The following is a 6,748-nucleotide window of genomic DNA, read 5'->3' as shown; positions in this document are numbered from 1 at the left end:
TTTTTGAGTAATTTTAACGCCTTACTATACTATGACATTTTTTGAGTATATTTTTGACGCCATACTATACTATGACATTTTTTGAGTATTTTTGACATCTATACTATGACATATATATACTATGACATTTTTTGAGTATTTTTAACGCCATACTATACTATGACAGTTTTTGACACCAAACTATACTATGACATTTTTTGAGTATTTTTAATGCCATAGTATACTATGACATTTTTTGAGTAATTTTAACGCCTTACTATACTATTACATTTTTTGAGTATTTTTGACATCATACTATACTATGACATTTTTTGAGTATTTTTGACGCCATACTATACTATGACAGTTTTTGACACCATACTATACTATGACATTTTTTGAGTATTTTTGACATCATACTATACTATGACAGTTTTTGAGTATTTTTGACACCTTACTATATTATGACATTTTTTAACGCCTTACTATACTATGACATTTTTTGAGTATTTTTAACGCCTTACTATACTATGACATTTTTTGAGTATTTTTGACATCATACTATACTATGACATTTTTTGAGTATTTTTAACGCCTTACTATACTATGACATTTTTTGAGTATTTTTGACATCATACTATACTATGACATTTTTTGAGTATTTTTGACATCATACTATACTATGACAGTTTTTGACACCAAACTATACTATGACATTTTTTGAGTATTTTTAACGCCATAGTATACTATGACATTTTTTGAGTAATTTAAACGCCTTACTATACTATGACATTTTTTGAGTATTTTTGACATCATACTATACTATAACATTTTTTGAGTATTTTTGACATCATACTATACTATGACATTTTTTGACGCCATACTATACTATGACATTTTTTGAGTATTTTTGACATCATACTATACTATAACATTTTTTGAGTATTTTTGACATCATACTATACTATGACATTTTTTGACACCATACTATACTATGACATTTTTTGAGTATTTTTGACATCATACTATACTATGACAGTTTTTGAGTATTTTTGACACCTTACTATATTATGACATTTTTTAACGCCTTACTATACTATGACATTTTTTGAGTAATTTTAACGCCTTACTATACTATGACATTTTTTGAGTATTTTTGACATCATACTATACTATGACAATTTTTGAGTATTTTTGACACCTTACTATATTATGACATTTTTTAACGCCTTACTATACTATGACATTTTTTGAGTAATTTTAACGCTTTACTATACTATGACATTTTTTGAGTATTTTTAACGCCATACTATACTATGACATTTTTTGAGTATTTTTGACATCATACTATACTATGACAGTTTTTGACACCAAACTATACTATGACATTTTTTGAGTATTTTTAACGCCATAGTATACTATGACATTTTTTGAGTAATTTTAACGCCTTACTATACTATGACATTTTTTGAGTATTTTTGACATCATACTATACTATGACATTTTTTGAGTATTTTTGACATCATACTATACTATGACAGTTTTTGACGCCATACTATACTATGACATTTTTTGAGTATTTTTGACATCATACTATACTATGACATTTTTTGAGTATTTTTGACATCATACTATACTATGACATTTTTTGAGTATTTTTAACGCCTTACTATACTATGACATTTTTTGAGTATTTTTGACGCCATACTATACTATGACATTTTTTGAGTATTTTTGACACCATACTATACTATGACAGTTTTTGAGTATTTTTAACGCCTTACTACTCTATGACATTTTATTTTTGACATCATACTATGACAGTTTTTGACGCCATACTATACTATGACATTTTTTGAGTAATTTTAACGCCTTACTATACTATGACAATTTTTGACACATTACCATAGTATAACATTTTTTGACGCCTCACTATACTATGACATTTTTTTGGACACCTTACTATACTGTGACATTTTTGGACACCTTACTATACTATAACAGTTTTTGACACCTCACTATACTATGACATTTTTTTTGACACCTTACTATACTGTGACATTTTTGGACACCTTACTATACTATAACATTTTTTGACGCCTCACTGTACTATGACATTTTTTTGGACACCTTACTATACTGTGACATTTTTGGACACCTTACTATACTATAACAGTTTTTGATGCCTCACTATACTATGACATTTTTTTTGACACCTTACTATACTGTGACATTTTTGGACACCTTACTATAACAGTTTTTGACGCTTCACTATACTATGACATTTTTTTTGACACCTTACTATACTGTGACATTTTTTGACACCTTACTACACTTTGACATTTTTTCTCTTTCTGATGCCTTACTATGCTGTTGACATTTTTGATGCCTATCTATACTAAGACATTGTTTGATGCCTTACTATACTATGACAATTTTTGACAATGTTTTACACCTTATCATACGATGACATTTTTTGACACCTTACTACACTATGACAATTTTTGGACACCTTACTATACTGTGACATTCATTTTTTGACAGTTTTTGACACCTTACTATACTATGACAGTTTTTGACGCTTCACTATACTGTGACAATTTTTGACACCTTACCACACTATGACATTTTTTTGACACATTACTATGACATTTTTTGACACGTTAACATGCTATGACATTTTTTGACAGTTTTTGACACCTTACTATACTGTGACATTTTTTGACGCCTTACTGTACTGTGACTTTTTTTTTTACATGTTTATGCTTTATTATACAAAGATACTTTAGATGCTTTACTATACTGCGGTACTATACTACCACACACTATTTTATGATAATTTTTATGGCTTATTTTAATGTGACTTTTTTTTTTTTGATTACGATTACTTCTGCATTGCTTTTATATTACAGATTACTTCTACTGTTACCTGATATTCTATATTCTAAATTTACAGATAACTTTTACTGTTGCAAACTACATATAGTTACAGATTACTCTATTACATCTTCATTATTGCAGATTACTTTGACTATTACATCTTCATTATTGCAGATTACTTCTATTATTACACTTTTCTGATATACTGAATACTGAACATAAACAATTTAATGTCAGTGTTCTGTGTTGGACAGTTAATTTAAAGCTGTTTGGCAATTACCTGGAGGCCTCTGTCCTGGTGTCAAAGAAATTCTTCATTGTACAAATACTCTGTGATCATGGACGAAGTGGTGACACCTGGAGGAAATCAAAGAGAAACATACAAAGGAAAATGATCAGTACACTACTAACTATTCCTCATCATCGGTTTAACCATGAAAATACAGAAAAATATTCAATATTACAGCTGAAACAGAACCTTTAAGAAAACATTTTTATGCCTTACTATACTATGACCTTTTTTGACATTTTTTGATTCCTTATGATGCTGTGACCTTTGTTGACCCTTTTTGATGCCTTACTATACTATTAAATTTTTTTTTGCACTACTATTCTGAGAGTTTTTATGCCTTAAGACATTTTTTTTCATATTATTTTGATGCCTTACTATACTATGACATTTCTACACATTTTGGACCATTTTTGACTGTGCTATGCTATGACATTCAGCTTAAGATAAAGAACCTATCTTTAAAGCAGCAATCTTACCTTTGTTTTCCATAGACACACACTTATTCATACACACACCTCTACACAGTGTTTGTGGGTTAAGTTACATTTTGTGTTTGTTATTTCATTTTGGTATTTTGCTATTTTGCTAAACATTGCAATATCAGTACTCAAATCCAATCCATTACTGTGTATACTCCTCTTTATACTGTTCATATTGTTTATATTTTTTTTATATATCGCTATATATTATGGTATATCCTGCCTTGTTTATATCATGCCTTTTTATATTTTTGCTGCTGCAAAACTGAATTTCCCCACTGTGTAAATAATAAAGGATTATCTTACTCTTACTGAACTAAATATTACTGAACACTTAATATTTTTCCAGTCTGTTTAATATCGTATGAAAGTGAATATTTTTAGCCAGAGGCCACTTGCATCCAGAGGTTAGGGTGAGGGTTACAGTTTTTTTTTGCCACTTATAGCCAGAGACTGGGGTTAGGGTTACAGTTTTTTTTTTTTTACCACTTTTAGCTAGAAGGTTTGGGTTTTTTTTTTTAGCAACTTGTAGCTGGAGGTTAAGATTATGGCTTTTAGCCACTTTTAGCCAGAGGTTGAGGTTAGGGTTACAGCTTTTACTTTTACTGTAACATGACATTTTTTGACATGTTTATGCTTTACTATACCAAGATATTTTAGATGCTTTACTATACTGTGGTGCTTTTTGTCATTTTTGACGGCTAACATGACATTTTTACTTCTGTTTTGGATTACTATTACTTCTGCTTTGCTTTTCTATTATAGATTACTTCTACTGTTACCTCTGATATTAGACTACTTTTACTATTGCATAGTACTTTTCTTATTACATAGGACTTCTAAATTTACAGATAACTTTTACTGTTGTAAACTACAATTAATAACAGATTACTTTGACTATTACATATTACTTCTGATATTGCTAATTACTTATACATTACTTCTATAAATACAGATTAATTATACATTATATTATACATTATACACATATATTGCAGATTTACCTCTATTATTACACTTTTCTGATATACTGAATACTGAACATAGACAAATGTCAGTGTTCTGTGTTGGACAGTTTATGTAAAACTGTTTGTGAATTACCTGAAGGCCTCCGTCCTGGTCTCAAAGAACCTCTTCATTGTACAAAGACAGTCTGATCACAGACGATGCCGTCAAATTGGGAACTCTGTTACTACCAACTTTCACACGTCTCTGAAGTCATGGACAATGTCTCGTCGTGGACGATGTCTTCCTCATCCTCGACAATGTCTCTCTGATCAGGGACCACATCTCTGGGATCGTGGATGATGTGGAGTCACCTGGGGGAAATCAAAGGGAAAGATACAAAGGAAAATGTTCAATACACTACTACTTATTCCTCATCAACAGTTTAACTATGAAAACACAGACAAACATTCAACATGACAGCTGAAACAGAACATTTAACAAAACATTTTTATGTCTTACTATATTATGACATTTTTTGACCTTTTTATACTATGACATTTTTAAAAACATTTAATGCCTCATAATACTATTTGATGCTTTACTATACTGTGTTTTTGACATTTTTGATTACGTACTATACTATGACAAACAAAAACGAGAATTTGAATCGAGTCCTCCTAGAGATTTAATCATATCGACTTCAAACTCAGTCAATGAAATGTGAACGCCTTTGTGGTTGAAAGTTATCAAAAGCTTGAGTTTTCATCAAAGGGTGTGGCCATGGCGGCACCTCAAATTTGCTGTTGTTAAGGTTTACATCCAGGTATAAAGCAGTTAGGTCATGACAGACCCTTATAAACTGAGTTAAAAATGACCAGGACGGCACACAAAATTACAAAGAGGTGACTGTTAACAATTTCAACAGGGCTTTAAACAAAATATCAAGAGCTCCTTGTGTTTTCACCCTTCCACGTTGGTGGTCCACAACTCATGTCAGGAACGCCTCAGTCACGGAAATACAAATACACTCTTACCCACGCGATAAAAACGTTAAAATAGAAGGCTAATGCTAACGCTAATGCTAGCGGCGAGCTAGTTAGCTCCTTAGCCTTACCTTCGTGCCTCAGTCGTGTTCGAAATTAAAATAGCTTCACAGCTTGTTTTAGTTTCCAGGCTTCTTCGGCAATTAAGTGTTCTCACAGTACTGACAAACCGAAGCAATGATTTAAACGTTGGTTTAAATCTGTTTACCGGCTTCGTTTCTCCGCCTCTTTGCGCTCCTCCCAGAAGACGATAGCCAATGACAACACACGCAGGCCAACAACGACAGACAAAACGCCCATTGGCCAGGTGATTCCATTCAACCGCCTCTGATTGCTCTTAAGATACGTTCACGGGCAGCGTAGTCTATGGTAAAATATCTTTAAGGTTTAGATCATGGGTAATATAAAACATCCATACAGAGAGAGAGAAAGAGAGCGGAGGGATACAGAAATGAGATGTAGAACTTGTATCTCTGGGACTTTTAAACTACTGCGATTAACTGCATTAACTTTTAACACATTCTTTGTTTGGATAATCTATTAAAATGTGTTTTATTAACTTCTAAACTTTTGATTTGAGGGGGCAAAACGTTTATTTAGGGGGGCGCTGCCCCATCTTGCCCCTGCATAGAGCCGGCCGAAACTGCTTGTATTATATGGGGGAACCGAGAAAAATTGAACTGAACGCAGTTGCTAAGAGCCGCTGGGGCTGAAAGTGTTTTCTGCTGAGGTATACCATTAAATGTTGGTAAACCTTTTAGGCCGATGTATGACTTACGTTTGTAATGTATAGTGACTTGTAAGCCCGAGCCATGGAGGACACATAAACCTGTGGCTGTGGTATTTATTGAGAAATGTGCATCAGCAAGATCATTATTCTTTTCATATTAATTTAAGCCAAAATCTATTTATTATCCACAATCGTATTTGTTAGTGTTTTACCTCCTCTGACTGTCTCCTCATCTTTCACCCTGTCACACTACCATGATATAGTGATGTTAGAGAGAAAATAAACTATGAAGCTGCAATATTTTTTTCTATTAACAATATGATAGCGTGTATTGTAAGATTGGCTGGTGTTACTGAGGACTCCACAAAAAAATCTAATATAATCATCCTCTCCAGTT

The 6,748-nt window shown here is 32.0% G+C and overlaps 1 long non-coding RNA gene across 1 annotated transcript in view; it reads right to left on the bottom strand.

Moving 5' to 3' along the window:
• Positions 1–5,674, bottom strand: part of LOC108880723 (uncharacterized) — a 13,665-nt gene extending 7,991 nt beyond the window's left edge. Inside the window, exons 1-2 of the long non-coding RNA XR_007814629.1 lie at positions 4,732–5,674; positions 3,140–3,216 (exon numbers count right to left, since the gene is read on the bottom strand). This is a non-coding gene — a long non-coding RNA (uncharacterized LOC108880723). The remainder of the gene's footprint in view (positions 1–3,139; positions 3,217–4,731) is intronic.
• Positions 5,675–6,748: the final 1,074 nt, after the last annotated feature.

This window comes from Lates calcarifer, linkage group LG15 (genome assembly GCF_001640805.2).
Source record: "Lates calcarifer isolate ASB-BC8 linkage group LG15, TLL_Latcal_v3, whole genome shotgun sequence".
NCBI classification, from domain to species: Eukaryota; Metazoa; Chordata; class Actinopteri; family Centropomidae; genus Lates; species Lates calcarifer.
Note: the sequence above shows the minus strand (reverse complement) of the source record. Positions and strands in the feature narration are given on the sequence as shown.